The sequence below is a fragment of the Pseudophryne corroboree genome, chromosome 8, assembly GCF_028390025.1.
Source record: "Pseudophryne corroboree isolate aPseCor3 chromosome 8, aPseCor3.hap2, whole genome shotgun sequence".
In the NCBI taxonomy this organism is placed as follows: domain Eukaryota; kingdom Metazoa; phylum Chordata; class Amphibia; order Anura; family Myobatrachidae; genus Pseudophryne; species Pseudophryne corroboree.
The window spans coordinates 308,288,231-308,305,384 of NC_086451.1; positions in this window are offsets into that span (position 1 = coordinate 308,288,231).

A 17,154-nucleotide genomic window follows, 5' to 3' on the forward strand; every position below is an offset into this window, starting at 1 on the left:
GTATTGCCAGAACTCGGGAGTTGCTGTCTAGGGCGGTGTGGTGGCCCTCGGTGACTAGGGATGTGGATCAGTGGGTTCGGGCATGTGACGTTTGTGCCCGAAATAAAACTCCTAGAGGGGTTCCTGTCGGCCCATTACATCCACTCTCTATTCCGTCTAAGCCATGGACCCACATTTCCATGGATTTTGTGATGGACTTGCCCAAATCCTCGGGGATGACAGCCATTTGGGTTGTCGTTGACAGGTTTTCGAAGATGGCGCATTTCGTTCCACTGGTTGGGTTGCCATCGGCCAGACGCCTGTCTGAGTTATTTATGCAGCATGTTGTGCGCCTCCACGGGTTGCCACTTGATGTGGTCTCTGACCGTGGATCCCAGTTTGTGGCCAAATTCTGGAGGGCATTTTGTTCTGATCTCCAGATTTCTGTGAGCTTGTCGTCAGGCTACCATCCACAGTCTATTGGGCAGACTGAGAGGGTGAACCAGTCCTTGGAGCAGTTCCTCAGGTGTTATGTCTCCAAGTGTCATACTGACTGGGTTGCTCATCTGTCCATGGCGGAGTTTGCCTATAACAACGCGGCTCACTCTGCTACAGGGATCTCTCCCTTCCTTTGTGTGTATGGGCATCATCCTAAGGCCAATTCTTTTGAACCCCTGGATTCCACGTCTGGTGGTTCCTCTGTTGTTTTGGTCCTTAGAGTTATTTGGAGGAAAGTGAAGAAAGCCCTTGTGTCTGTGTCATTAGTGACCAAAAGGGTTTTTGATAAGCGGAGAAGACCCTGCAGCTTCAAATTAGGAGACTTCGTCTGGTTGTCCACCAAGAATTTGAAGTTGAGACAGCCATCTCATAAGTTTGGCCCCCGGTTCATCGGCCCTTATAAGATCACCAGGGTTATCAATCCGGTGGTGTCAGACTTGGTTTTGTCTGTGTCCCCGGAGGGGGCGCTAGTGGGTCAGTGGAGGTGGATGGGAGAAAACGAGGAGGCTGGATTATGTTTCTGCGCATGAGCGCAATGATATTTATTATACAGATGATTCACAAACGGCAGCAGAAAATAACAGTAGAAATGCAAATGTCAATTGTACAGCGTAATAGCTGAGAGTCTATGGTAACAGAATGAATGGTGACTGATGAAATAATAACCGGTAGTGATGATAACAGATGAGTGATAATTTGGCAGAGAATATTCTGGTATGGAAACCAGAGCAGATTAAAACATGGAACCAGCAGAGATGGTGTTGTATGGCAAACATGGTAGCAGAGGCAGGAGTCTGACTATGTCCACAGTGCAGGTGATGAGGCACTGGCAGCGAGCAAGCTGCATCACAGGTGGGGAGATGGAACACACCTGGAGTCAGTCTCTACTGCTAGGCTGAAGCACACAGAGATGGTGATGAGTGTGAAGCCTGTAGATGGATGCAGGTATTGCTGGGGCTTGAAGTTCCACGGAGCTGTGAAAAGTAACCAGGAGTACAAAGTCTCAGGTAGAAAGCCAGGAACACGGAACAGCAGGTAGGTATCCAGGTACACGGAGGAAACAGGAACCAGATCCTTACACATGAGTCGCAGGAGTGACACAAAGTTCAGGATGCCTGCAGACTGATCCTGCAGCTTCATATATACCCCTTGTTAAACAGTCATTGGTGGAGTGAGGAAAAGTGGGTGCGGCCAAGCACCGGATTGGCCGCCGTATGCTGACTGCTGGAGGCTGTCATGGCGGCGCCCATGCCGCGGCCTAGCGGGAACGCGGCGTGCTACACGCCCGCTATCACAGGAGCGCTCCCAGGCCCAGGATGGCGTCTGATGGCAGAGACGCGGATGACAGATGAACGCAGGGACCCAGGACGGAGTCCGCAGCGGCGGACAGATGTCAGCTTGGTGAGTCGATTCCTGACAGTACCCCCCCCTTTAAGGGTGGGCACCGAACACCCACGTGGCTTGGAAGGATGAGTGTTATGGAAGACACGGACCAACCTTGGAGCATGGACATCCAACGAATTTACCCAACTTCTCTCCTCTGGGCCATAACCGGACCAATCGACAAGGTATTGAAGACGTCCATACCGGCAACGGGAATCCAGAATCTTGCCAATCTCGAACTCCACGCCCCGCTGAGTTCGAACTTTGGGGCCAACTGGAAGAGCTCTTTGGAAATGATTCAGGACTAAAGGTCTGAGGAGAGAAACATGAAAAGCATTAGGTATTCGCAGAGAAGGTGGTAACTTCAGCTTGTAGGCCACAGGGTTGATGACTCTTTCGACAGGGAAGGGGCCAATGAAACGTGGTGCAAATTTCATAGACGGGACCCTAAGACGGAGGTTCCGGGTAGACAGCCAAACCTTGTCCCCAGGTTTCAGGCTAGGAACTGCGCGTCTTTTGCGATCAGCAAAGTATTTATACCGGCTGGAGGCCTTTTTGAGAGAAATGTGAATCTTCCTCCAGATTGAAGAAAACTGACTCAGGGCAGTAGTGGCGGCAGGAACATCCATGTGAGGGAGTTCTTGGAAGTCTGGAACACGAGGATGTTGCCCATATACTGCAAAGAATGGAGTTGTCTCAGTAGCAGTGTGGTAGCGGAAGTTGTGGGCAAACTCGGCCCATGGGAGCAGATCAAACCAGTCATCCTGAGAAGATGAAACATACAATCTTAAAAATGTCTCTAGTTCTTGATTTACCCTCTCTGTCTGCCCATTCGTCTGAGGGTGGTAAGATGACGAGAACTTCAGTTTAACCTGCATGGCAGAACAGAGAGCCCTCCAAAACCTCGCTACAAACTGTACACCTCGGTCGGATATTATTTCTGAGGGTAGACCATGTAAGCGGAAAATCTCCCGTAGGAAGATTTGGGCGAGTTTTGGGGCAGAAGGGAGACCCTGGAGAGGAACAAAATGGGCCATCTTGGTAAATCTGTCCACTAAAACCCAGATGGTATTGTATCCTTGAGAAGGAGGAAGGTCGGAGATAAAGTCCATGGACAGGTGTGACCAAGGGCGACTAGGAATAGACAATGGTTGTAACTGACCTGCTGGAGACTGACGAGGAGTCTTGTGCTGCACACACTTAGGACAGGATGCTACGAAATCCTTGATGTCAGCTTTCATCTTTGGCCACCAGTATGTCTCAGAGAGGAACTTGAAGGTTTTCAGGACACCGGGATGACCAGTGAACTTGGATTGATGGGCCCAAGACAGCAACTTGGGACGGAGTTCTGGGGAAACAAAAGTCTTACCAGGAGGAGGAGCTGGGGAGACTTGAGATGCAGCAAATACCACTGGACTCAGGATGGAATGTGGAACTGAGTCAGGCGTTTCCTCTTCGGATTCCATAGATCGGGATAAGGCGTCAGCTTTAACATTCTGCGAACCTGGGCGGAAATGAAGCTTAAAGTTAAAACGTGAGAAAAACATAGCCCACCTGGACTGGCGAGGATTAAGGCACTGGGCTGCCTTTAAATATAGCAGATTTTTATGATCCGTGTAGATGTTGAACGGATGTTTGGCCCCTTCCAGGAGATACCTCCATTCCTCGAGGGCCAGCTTAATCGCCAGTAGTTCTTGATCTCCAACGGAGTAGTTAGCTTCTGCAGGGAGGAATTTACGAGAATAAAATCCACAGGGGTGGATTTTCCCATCGGTTCCCTTCTGGGAGAGAACAGCTCCAACTCCAACTGTAGAGGCATCCACCTCCAACTCGAACGGTCTGTTTACATCTGGCTGGGACAGAACTGGAGCAGACATAAAGGCCAGCTTGATCTTCTGGAAGGCCGCTAAAGCCTCTTCTGACCAGTTGGAATGGTCTGCCCCTTTCCGAGTTAAGTTGGTAATAGGAGCGATGAGAGTGGAGAATCCCCGAATAAATTTCCTATAGTAGTTGGCAAATCCCAGGAACCGCTGAATAGACTTGAGAGAATTTGGAATGGACCAATTGGCAATGGCTTCCAACTTTGTCGGGTCCATCTGGAGATCCGATCCGGAAATTATATAACCCAGGAAGGGTATAGAGGAAACTTCAAAGGTACACTTGGATAGTTTACCGTAGAGCCGGTTCTCACGAAGACGTCGGAGGACTTCACGGACTTGTAGACGATGAGAGGGAAGATCTTGGGAGAAGATGAGGATATCATCCAGATAAACAACGAGGTATTTATACAGAACGTCACGGAAGATTTCGTTCACAAAGTGTTGGAACACTGCTGGGGCATTACTCAACCCGAATGGCATTACCAGGTACTCGTAATGACCATCTCGAGTGTTAAAAGCTGTCTTCCATTCGTCACCACTCCGGATTCTGATGAGGTTGTAGGCACCGCGGAGATCTAGCTTGGTGAAGATGCGGGCTCCTTTAACTCTGTCAAATAATTCGGTAATGAGTGGTAATGGATAACTATTTTTAATGGTAATGTCATTGAGACCCCGGTAGTCAATGCATGGACGCAGTCCTCCATCCTTCTTTTTAACAAAGAAGAAGCCTGCACCAGCGGGTGATGATGAAGGACGGATGAATCCCTTCTGTAAATTCTCCCGGATGTAGTCGCTCATCGCTTCAGTTTCGGGAACAGATAACGGGTAGGTACGCCCCCTAGGTGGCTTCTTGCCAGGAAGGAGATCGATGGGACAATCCCATTCTCTATGGGGCGGCAGGACATCCACGGCCTTTTCACTGAAGACATCAGAGAAATCTTGATAAGCCGCAGGAAGACTTGACTGGGTTTTTACTTCAGTAGACTTGATTGGACAAACTTGGGCTAAACAGGACTGATGGCAATGTGAACCCCATGAAGTAAGTTGTAACGTTGACCAGTCAAACTGTGGATTGTGTAGCTGGAGCCAGGGCATGCCCAAAACGATCTCCTGGGTGGCTTGAGGAATGACTAAGAACTTTATTAATTCTGAGTGTAGGAACCCAACTCCCAAAACCACTGGTGCAGTTTGGTGAGAAATATTCCCCTTGGAGATTCGGCTACCATCCACGGCGGTAATGTAGACTGGGTAAGAAAGTTCACATACAGGCAAGCAAAATTTATTTACCGCAGCTTGGGTGATAAAATTTCCTGCGGCTCCACAGTCCACTAATGCTGATGCAGACTGAAGCCCAACTGAAGTCTCTAAAGTCACAGGAAGGATAAGGTCTTGATTAGAAGGAGCTTGTCTAGAAGATCCCAACTTGACTCCTCCTTTACAAGTCAGGATCTGGCGTTTCCCGAACGCACTGTGCAGGAATTAATCTGGTGACCTGCAGCTGCACAATAAAGACAAAGTCTCTCACGAAGTCTTCTTGACCGCTCCTCAGGAGTTAGGCGGGACCTATTTATTTGCATAGGCTCATCAGAAGGTGGAGACTGGAACTGTACGGAAGGTATCATCCTTGATCTGCGTGGCTCACTCCGAGCACGTTCATTGTTGCGTTCGCGGATGCGAGAGTCCAACTTGATGCACAGGGAAATTAAATCAGACAATTGTACAGGAAGATCGCGGGTTGCCAGTTCGTCCTTGATCCGATCAGAGAGTCCATGCCAGAAAGCTGCTACCAGGGCTTGATTGTTCCACTGAATCTCTGCGGCCAACGTCTGGAACTGGATGACATATTGTCCCATACTACGGGTACCTTGACGAAGTTGGATTAGGTCTGCAGAAGCTGATGTTGCACGACCAGGCTCGTCAAAGATCCGTCTGAAGGTTGACACGAATTCTGTATAGTTGTTAATCAGAGGGTCGGCACGTTCCCACAGAGGAGACACCCAACTCAAAGCAGATCCAGAAAGTAGAGAGATGATGTAGGCAACCTTGGATCTTGACGTGGGGAAATTATGTGACAACAATTCAAACTGGATTTCACATTGGTTGAGAAACCCGCGACATAACTTTGGGCTGCCATCATACTTGCTTGGCACGGGCAGGTGCAGACGTGACACTGGAGCTGATGCAGCCGGCATAGAGGAACTCACAGTACTGGCAGGTGCTGGAGTAACAGGAACTGTAGAAGTGTGTACACTAGGCAGGGATTGCTGTAGTGTATCTATCCGGGAGGACATCCCTTGCAGGAACTGGAACATCTGCTGCTGCGCAGCCTCTTGACCATCCAGACGGGAGACCAGATTTTGCAAGGCCTCTGACCCCACACTCCGTCCACCATCCGAGTCCATCGATCCTGAACTTACTGTCAGACTTGGTTTTGTCTGTGTCCCCGGAGGGGGCGCTAGTGGGTCAGTGGAGGTGGATGGGAGAAAACGAGGAGGCTGGATTATGTTTCTGCGCATGAGCGCAATGATATTTATTATACAGATGATTCACAAACGGCAGCAGAAAATAACAGTAGAAATGCAAATGTCAATTGTACAGCGTAATAGCTGAGAGTCTATGGTAACAGAATGAATGGTGACTGATGAAATAATAACCGGTAGTGATGATAACAGATGAGTGATAATTTGGCAGAGAATATTCTGGTATGGAAACCAGAGCAGATTAAAACATGGAACCAGCAGAGATGGTGTTGTATGGCAAACCTGGTAGCAGAGGCAGGAGTCTGACTATGTCCACAGTGCAGGTGATGAGGCACTGGCAGCGAGCAAGCTGCATAACAGGTGGGGAGATGGAACACACCTGGAGTCAGTCTCTACTGCTAGGCTGAAGCACACAGAGATGGTGATGAGTGTGAAGCTTGTAGATGGATGCAGGTATTGCTGGGGCTTGAAGTTCCACGGAGCTGTGAAAAGTAACCAGGAGTACAAAGTCTCAGGTAGAAAGCCAGGAACACGGAACAGCAGGTAGGTATCCAGGTACACGGAGGAAACAGGAACCAGATCCTTACACATGAGTCGCAGGAGTGACACAAAGTTCAGGATGCCTGCAGACTGATCCTGCAGCTTCATATATACCCCTTGTTAAACAGTCATTGGTGGAGTGAGGAAAAGTGGGTGCGGCCAAGCACCGGATTGGCCGCCGTATGCTGACTGCTGGAGGCTGTCATGGCGGCGCCCATGCCGCGGCCTAGCGGGAACGCGGCGTGCTACACGCCCGCTATCACAGGAGCGCTCCCAGGCCCAGGATGGCGTCTGATGGCAGAGACGCGGATGACAGATGAACGCAGGGACCCAGGACGGAGTCCGCAGCGGCGGACAGATGTCAGCTTGGTGAGTCGATTCCTGACAGGTGGCATTTCAGTTAGATCTGCCCCGTTCATTGGGTATCAATAAAACATTTAATTGTTCCCTTTTAAAACTGGCAGTTAGTAATCCTTCTTCCAGTGGAAGACCTTCTCCTCTTCTGATACGGGGTCAGAGGGAGTTTGTGGTTGAAAGGGTTCTTGACTCCAAGATGGTTCGGGGTCGGCTGTCATTTTTGGTGCACTGGAAGGGGTATGGCCCGGAGGAGCGGTTGTGGGTGCGCAGTTGTAATCTTCATGCCCCCAGACTGATACGCTCTTTCTTCTCGCAGTTCCCCGATAAACCCGGTGGTAGGGGTTCTTTGACCCCTCGTCAGAGGGGGGGTACTGTTAGGATCTCCTGCTCTGTGCTGCCACGTCGCCATGGCAACCGGGAGGCAAGTGTTAGCGAAGTAACCTGAGCGCAGCTGATACTCCGGTCCGGGTTTTTACTGTGTAGTGGTTACAGGCTCTGTGCACGGCAGGGAATCCGGCGCTGGTTTTGTGCTCACAGTCTGTGAGGTCTGAGTGGGGCGTGGACAGCACCTGCTATATAAACCATCCTCTCAGGCTAGGCAAATGCTGCTGAATCTTTGTTTGTTAGTCAGTTCCAGAGAGTTAGCTAATACTGTGTGACTTTGTATTTACTTGTTGCTTACTGCGAATAGGCCTTGGGATTCGGTACTTCATTCTGCCAATCAAGACCTAGCAGTAAGACTGGAGTCAGTTGTTTGACCTGCTGTGGTTCTTTTGCTATTCTGTGAACCCAGCAGGTTTGCGGCTGTACTCTCAGACCTGCTTGCTTAATCCTCCCTCACTGTGCAGGGCGTCCAGGTGTCAGTTTAGTGGCAGTAAGCTGAACCTGTGCCCTGCAAGTGGGGGTTAGGATTGTGGATACTCTCCTTGTGTCTATATTTCTATCTCTGACCAAGGAGTTTATTCCCACACCCGTTGGTAACCCTTTGGGGTTTTTTCTGTTGCTCTTAGCAACATCATTTCAGGTGCTCCACATGTTAAATCACTACACATCGCTTCATTGTCCGCTCTATTCCATCTGAGCATTCCTGACACTAGGGAGACACCCAATTCCTCAGCCTTTGGGCTTCTCCGTTCACTTTGTGTTTATTAGTTATTCCATCACCTCCTGTGTATGTTATGTTATACTGTCTGTGAGTTCGTTTGCTTCGCTTCCCTCTCTGTTCATACAGCGGTATACTCCTGTTAGCACTGGTGTGCGTAACAGCAAGTCAGCAACTCAATTGTCAAACAAAGAAAAATATCACCGAGCTGTCTTCAGGCGCTGACAAATTCCACATAAAGTTACTTCTGGAGAACAGGTTTGTCGTACGTTTGTTACCTCCAACATGAAACATAAAAAATACAATAGTGTAATACTTTTTACACTCCACAAACTCTCATAAGAATTTATAGGTAGAATCCGTACCATAAAAAATTGTCTGCCGTTAGGTCAGACAAACATTCGCATGAACAGGAGAGGACTTGATCCTCAATGCAATCCAAAATCTTCCTCCGTACACCTCCCCGTTTATTCAATGTCATAAAAGGGATATAGACATATATAGTGTGATATTGCTTTTTAATATAAAAACCAGAATGAAGGACTGGACTCTCACCAGAGGCGGAACTACCGGCAGTGCAGGCAGTGCACTGCACTGGGGCCCGCCTCTGTCCAGGGGCCCAAGCATGTAATGAGTCAAACTGACTCATTACATGCCGCTGTGCGCTGCAGGCAACCGCTGCCCGCAGCGCACAGCCGCCCGGAGATAGGAGCTGAGCAGCGGTACAGACGGGGGAAGGAGGAGGGAGCCGGAGGACGGAGCCGCAGCAGCGCTTTGTTACTGGTGGAGGCGCTGCTGCTGCTGCTCCTCTGCTTCCCTATAGGCTGTCTTCCGAGAACAGCCTATAGGGAAGCAGAGGGGCAGCAGCAGCAGCGCCTCCACCAGTAACAAAGCGCTGCTGCGGCTCCGTCCTCCGGCTCCCTCCTCCTCATTCTCTACTGCCCGGGAATCGTCGTCTGACGCAGCTGCACCGAGGAGCCTGAGGGTAAGTATAATTCTTTCTTCTTTCTTTCTTTCTTTCTTTCTTTCTTTCTTTCTTTCTTTTCTTTTCTTTTCTTTCTTTCTTTCTTGTGCCTGCCTGCCGCAATGTGTAAAAAGGGGGGACTACCTGCCGCAATGTGTAAAAAGGGGGGACTGCCTGCCGCACTGTGTAAAAAGGGGGGACTGCCTGCCGCAATGTGTAAAAAGGGGGGACTGCCTGCCGCAATGTGTAAAAAGGGGGGACTGCCTGCCGCAATGTGTAAAAAGGGGGGACTACCTGCCGCAATGTGTAAAAAGGGGGGACTGCCTGCCGCAATGTGTAAAAAGTGGGGACTGCCTGCCGCACTGTGTAAAAAGGGGGGACTGCCTGCCGCAATGTGTAAAAAGGGGGGACTGCCTGCCGCAATGTGTAAAAAGGGGGGACTGCCTGCCACTATGTGTAAAAAGGGGAATCTGCCTGCCGTAATGTGTAAAAATGGGGACGCTGTCTGCCGTAATGTGTAACAAGGGCACGCGGTCTGCCGTTATGTGTAAAAAGGGGTAATCTGCCCGACGCTATGTGTAAAAATGGGGAATCTGCCTGCCGTAATGTGTAAAAAAGGGGGGCTGCCTGACGCTATGTGTAAAAATGGGGAATCTGCCTGCTGCTATGTGTAAAAAGGAGGAATCTGCCTGCCGTAATGTGTAAAAATGGGGACGCTGTCTGCCGTAATGTGTAACAAGGGCACGCTGTCTGCCGTAATGTGTAACAAGGGCACGCTGTCTACCGTAATGTGTAAAAAGGGCACGCTGTCTGCCGTAATGTGTAACAAGGGCACGCGGTCTGCCGTTATGTGTAAAAAGGGCACGCTGTCTGCCGTTATGTGTAAAAAGGGCACGCTGTCTGCTGTAATGTGTAAAAAGAGGAATCTGTTCGCTGTAAGGTGTAAAAGGGTCTCTACCTGGTGTAGTGGTGCTACTGTGCGGCGTAATTTGAATAATGGAGACTACTGTGTTGGTATTATTTTGTGGCCACACCCCTTCCCCACGAAGCCACGCCACTATGTATTTTTGCGCGCGCCTACGGCGCGCACTGCCCCCGGAGTGGACTTGGATGGGGGGGGGCCCAAAGCATTTTGTCGCACCTGGGCCCACCGCTTGCTTGTTCCGCCACTGACTCTCACCATAAAGAAGAATAAACACGGCAGAATGACATAAAACCAGGCGTCCCCAGCACCTCGCGATTCCTCCTATGGGTCCATAATTTTCATTTGGGGAGGAAGTCTGTAAGATCTGGAAGAATTTTGCAAATATTTAAACCATAATGATTTGAATATTGCACTGACCTTTGAGAAAAGTCAATCATCAGTGAATTTCTTAGATTTAACCATTTATATTGATCAAGGGACAGTAAAGACAAAAAATTATGTGAAACCGACAGACTCCAGCACCTATATAGACGTAGAAATTTGCCATCATAAAAGGTGGTTGGATACCATACCTATGAGTTAATTCAAGAGATTAAAAAGAAATTGTACGGAAAGGGAAGTATATTTAACCCAGGCGAATGAGATGTCGTCGAGTCTTAAGAAAAGTGCATATGAGGATAGAATCATTATTGACTCTCTTGATAAAGTGAGTTCTATGGATAGAGAAGAATTACTAAAAAAAAGTAGAAAAGAAGGAAGTTGATAGAGATAAGGAGAGTTTTAAATGTTCTTTTTTTACTGATTACACCTCTCAACATCATCAAGTTAAAAGAGTTTTAAAGAAACATTGGAAGATACTGAAGAAAGACCCAGTGATAGGGAAAGAACTGCCTAGTAATCCGAACTGTATTTTTAGAAGGGCCCCCAACTTAAAAACTAAACTTGTGAAGAGTTTATGCCCTTCCACACCAAGTAAAAATAATGTACTATCAAATGGATTTTATAGATGCGGAGGTTGCATTGGATGTAAAAACGTATCTAACACTTTTGGAAAAAAACTCACTGAGGTAGAGATAAATAACAAAAAAACATAAAATTAATGACTTTTTAACCTGTCATTCTTTTAATGTTAATTATGCCATCGAATGCTCATGTGGGAAATTTTATATTGGAAGGACCAGCAGGGCACTAAAGGTCAGACTGGGGGAGCATTTAATAAACATCCAGAAAGGTGTGGATACTCATGACTTTCAAAGCACTTTAAAGAGATACATAATTGTGATACAAAATATATTGTTAATTTTCTTGCCTTAAAAAAAGTTTCCACTGATGCTAGGGGTGGGAATATTGCATCTAAACTAGCTAAGTGTGAAATGACTATGATATATAACTATAACACATTGGCACCAATGGGCATTAACAAAGATTTCGAACTTATATGGTTTTTATGAGTTATTTAGGAATTTTTAAGGAGCAGATTTTATGTACATTTTATGTCTTTTATTTTTGGTATTTTTTCATGGTTTTAACCATAAATAAACTATTGAAGCATTATGCACTTTATAAGGTTATTCGTATACCTGTTTTTAATCATATGTATTTTTGTATTTTATACTTTGCAATTATCAAGTCCGGAATTATCCCTCCAAAGATGGCGGCGCCAAAGAAATAAGGACGATTATTCCCAATGAGGCATTCCCTCTAGTATAAACCAGCTGTATTGCGAGGCATTGGCATGATGTGATTGGTTCAAATTAACAGTGAAATGCACATGCGGTTCATCACCGGAAGTGACGTTACCAGAAGGGACACATCGTGAAGGGCGGAACGCACACGTGGACTGTCATCGGAAGTGATGTCTACGGAAGGAGCACCAATGGAACGCAAATACGGAAGTGAAATCACCTCCGTTTCCGCTGGACATAGGGGAATTATTTGGCGCCAAACGGGGACTTTGAAAACATCCGAAATGGACAATCGAAGGGAATTTGGGTTTAATGTGATGTATGGGATGTTTAGTATGGTAGTAGATCCATGTCTGGTAATAGGCTTTACAATTGGAATTAATGACATCATCAAAGGGGGTATAAAGGGATATCCCCGGGATAGGGAAGCATATGCCTTGAAAAAGATACTTGAAAGTATTGAAATGCGTTGGCTCAAGCTTTGCGGGGGACAGAGGTGCCTGGAACGGACCCATAGGAGGAATCGCAAGGTGCTGGGGATGCCTGGTTTTATGTCATTCTGCCTTGTTTATTCTTCTTTATGGTGAGAGTCCAGTCCTTCATTCTGGTTTTTATATTAAAAAGCAATATCACACTATATATGTCTATATCCCTTTTATGACATTGAATAAACGGGGAGGTGTAAGAAGGAAGATTTTGGATTGCATTGAGGATCAAGTCCTCTCCTGTTCATGCGAATGTTTGTCTGACCTAACGGCAGACAATTTTTTATGGTACGGATTCTACCTATAAATTCTTATGAGAGTTTGTGGAGTGTAAAAAGTATTACACTATTGTATTTTTTATGTTTCATGTTGGAGGTAACAAACGTATGACAAACCTGTTCTCCAGAAGTAACTTTATGTGGACTTTGTCAGCGCCTGAAGACAGCTCAGTGATATTTTTCTTTATTTGTCTATTTCTGGGTGTGTGGTGACACCTTTCTATCACTGAACAATCCTCAGGCAGCTAATCAGCGCACTATACGTCTTCTTTTTCTTCTATAGCAACTCAATTGTGTACGTGCCCAAAACAGTGGAGAAAATATACGTATAATACTTTTTAATAAAAGTGAACATACACAAAAGACAACATGGTATTCTTATAAAATCACACATATGTAAATGATATATAAAATAAGGGAGAAACTAAGTATGGAAATGTCAGTCTCACTGGCAATGATACAATTACTGGCTTTCCATAAAGAACTGGCAGCAGTCAATTCCTAAGTGCAGTGTATTACAATACCAGAGAGGTCCTGGGTAATCTCCTGGATCCGCCTCAGAACACAGCCAGGGAGCACGCATTGTCACAGACATAGGGGGTCATTCCGAGTTGATCGTAGCTGTGCAAAATTTTGCACAGCTACAATCATCTTTCCTGACATGCGGGGGACGCCCAGCACAGGGCTAGCCCACCCCGCATGTCAGTCCGGCCCTTACTCACAGAAGTGCAAAGGGATCGCACAGCGGCGATGCCTTTGCACTTCAGGAGTAACTCCTGGCCAGCGCAGCTTTAGCGTGCTGGCCGGGAGATACTCCGCGCCCCCTGGGCCTCAGCAGCTGCGTTCAGTCTGGCCACGCCTGTGTTGGCCGGACTGCGCCTACGATGGGTGGGAGGGGTCAAAAACAGTGGCGTTTAGTAGAGATGAGCAGGTTCGGTTCCACGGAATCCGAACCCCCCCAAACTTCAGCATTTTTACACGGGTCCGAGGCAGACTCGGATCTTCCCGCCTTGCTCGGCTAACCCGAGCGCGCCCGAACGTCATCATCCCGCTGTCGGATTCTCGCGAGGCTCGTATTCTATCGCGAGACTCGGATTCTATATAAGGAGCCGCGCGTCGCCGCCATTTTCACACATGCATTGAGATTGATAGGGAGAGGACGTGGCTGGCGTCCTCTCCGTTAGAATAGATAGAGACACTTGAGTTGATTAATTACTTAGTAATTTTGGGGAGCATTAGGAGTACTCAGAGTGCAGAGTTTTGCTGATAGTTACTAGTGACTGACCACCACCAGTTTTATTTATTATTTAATATAATCCGTTCTCTGCCTGAAAAAAAACGATACACAGTCACATACCATATCTGTGCTCAGCCTCAGTGTGCTGCATGATAATATCATCTATGTATATCTGACTGTGCTGAGTGCTCACTGCTCACACAGCTGAATTGTGGGGGAGACTGGGGTGCAGTTATAGCAGGAGTACAGTGCACACTTTTGCTGCCAGTGTGACTGACCAGTGACCACCAGTATATTGTCTGCCTGAAAAAGTTAAACACTCCTGTGGTGTTTTTTTTTTTTATTCTATAAACGCATTCTGCTGACAGTGTCCAGCAGGTCCGTCATTCATTATATTATATAAATATTTACCTGCAGTAGTGTTATATTTTTTTTGTTCATCTCTATCATCTTTATCATCTCTATATTAGCAGACGCAGTACGGTAGTCCACGGCTGTGGCTACCTCTGTGTCGTCAGTGCTCGTCCATAATTGTATACCTACCTGTGGTGGGTTTTTATTTTCTATCTTCTTCATACTAGTAGTTTAGGAGTCTGCTGACAGTGTCCAACAGATCCGTTATTATATTATATATACCTGCAGTAGTGATATATATATATTTTTTATATCATTATCATCTCTATACTAGCAGACGCAGTACGGTAGTCCACGGCTGTAGCTACCTCTGTGTCGTCAGTGCTCGTCCATAATTGTATACCTACCTGTGGTGGTTTTTTTTTTTCTATCTTCTTCATACTAGTAGTTTAGGAGTCTGCTGACAGTGTCCAGCAGGTCCGTCATTATATTATATATACCTGCAGTAGTGATATATATATTTTTTTTATATCATTATCATCTCTATACTAGCAGATGCAGTACGGTAGTCCATGGCTGTAGCTACCTCTGTGTCGTCAGTGCTCGTCCATAATTGTATACCTACCTGTGGTGGGGTTTTTTTTTCTATCTTCTTCATACTAGTAGTTTAGGAGTCTGCTGACAGTGTCCAGCAGGTCCGTCATTATATTATATATACCTGCAGTAGTGATATATATATATTTTTTATATCATTATCATCTCTATACTAGCAGACGCAGTATGGTAGTCCACGGCTGTAGCTACCTCTGTGTCGTCAGTGCTCGTCCATAATTGTATACCTACCTGTGGTGGGGTTTTTTTTTCTATCTTCTTCATACTAGTAGTTTAGGAGTCTGCTGACAGTGTCCAGCAGGTCCGTCATTATATTATATATACCTGCAGTAGTGATATATATATATTTTTTATATCATTATCATCTCTATACTAGCAGACGCAGTACGGTAGTCCATGGCTGTAGCTACCTCTGTGTCGTCAGTGCTCGTCCATAATTGTATACCTACCTGTGGTGGGGTTTTTTTTTCTATCTTCTTCATACTAGTAGTTTAGGAGTCTGCTGACAGTGTCCAGCAGGTCCGTCATTATATTATATATACCTGCAGTAGTGATATATATATATTTTTTATATCATTATCATCTCTATACTAGCAGACGCAGTACGGTAGTCCATGGCTGTAGCTACCTCTGTGTCGTCAGTCACTCGTCATCCATAAGTATACTAGTATCCATCCATCTCCATTGTTTACCTGAGGTGCCTTTTAGTTGTGCCTATTAAAATATGGAGAACAAAAATGTTGAGGTTCCGAAAATAGGGAAAGATCAAGATCCACTTCCACCTCGTGCTGAAGCTGCTGCCACTAGTCATGGCCAAGACGATGAAATTAAATCAACGTCGTCTGCCAAGGCCGATGCCCAATGTCATAGTACAGAGCATGTAAAATCCAAAACACAAAATATCAGTAAAAAAAGGACTCAAAAATCTAAAATAAAATCGTCGGAGGAGAAGCGTAAACTTGCCAATATGCCATTTACCACACGGAGTGGCAAGGAACGGCTGAGGCCCTGGCCTATGTTCATGGCTAGTGGTTCAGCTTCACATGAGGATGGAAGCACTCAGCCTCTCGCTAGAAAAATGAAAAGACTTAAGCTGGCAAAAGCACAGCAAAGAACTGTGCGTTCTTCGAAATCACAAATCCATATGGAGAGTCCAATTGTGTCGGTTGCGATGCCTGACCTTCCCAACACTGGACGTGAAGAGCATGCGCCTTCCACCATTTGCACGCCCCCTGCAAGTGCTGGAAGGAGCACCCGCAGTCCAGTTCCTGATAGTCAGATTGAAGATGTCAGTGTTGAAGTACACCAGGATGAGGAGGATATGGGTGTTGCTGGCGCTGGGGAGGAAATTGACAAGGAGGATTCTGATGGTGAGGTGGTTTGTTTAAGTCAGGCACCCGGGGAGACACCTGTTGTCCGTGGGAGGAATATGGCCATTGACATGCCTGGTGAAAATACCAAAAAAATCAGCTCTTCGGTGTGGAAGTATTTCAACAGAAATGCGGACAACATTTGTCAAGCCGTGTGTTGCCTTTGTCAAGCTGTAATAAGTAGGGGTAAGGACGTTAACCACCTCGGAACATCCTCCCTTATACGTCACCTGCAGCGCATTCATCATAAGTCAGTGACAAGTTCAAAAACTTTGGGCAACAGCGGAAGCAGTCCACTGACCAGTAAATCCCTTCCTCTTGTAACCAAGCTCACGCAAACCACCCCACCAACTCCCTCAGTGTCAATTTCCTCCTTCCCCAGGAATGCCAATAGTCCTGCAGGCCATGTCACTGGCAATTCTGACGAGTCCTCTCCTGCCTGGGATTCCTCCAATGCATCCTTGCATGTAACGCCTACTGCTGCTGGCGCTGCTGTTGTTGCTGCTGGGAGTCGATGGTCATCCCAGAGGGGAAGTCGTAAGACGACTTTTACTACTTCCACCAAGCAATTGACTGTCCAACAGTCCTTTGCGAGGAAGATGAAATATCACAGCAGTCATCCTGTTGCAAAGCGGATAACTGAGGCCTTGGCATCCTGGGCGGTGAGAAACATGGTTCCGGTATCCATCATTACTGCAGAGCCAACTATAGACTTGATTGAGGTACTGTGTCCCCGGTACCAAATACCATCTAGGTTCCATTTCTCTAGGCAGGCGATACCGAAAATGTACACAGACCTCAGAAAAAGACTCACCAGTGTCCTAAAAAATGCAGTTGTACCCAATGTCCACTTAACCACGGACATGTGGACAAGTGGAGCAGGGCAGACTCAGGACTATATGACTGTGACAGCCCACTGGGTAGATGTATTGACTCCCGCCGCAAGAACAGCAGCGGCGGCACCAGTAGCAGCATCTCGCAAACGCCAACTCTTTCCTAGGCAGGCTACGCTTTGTATCACCGCT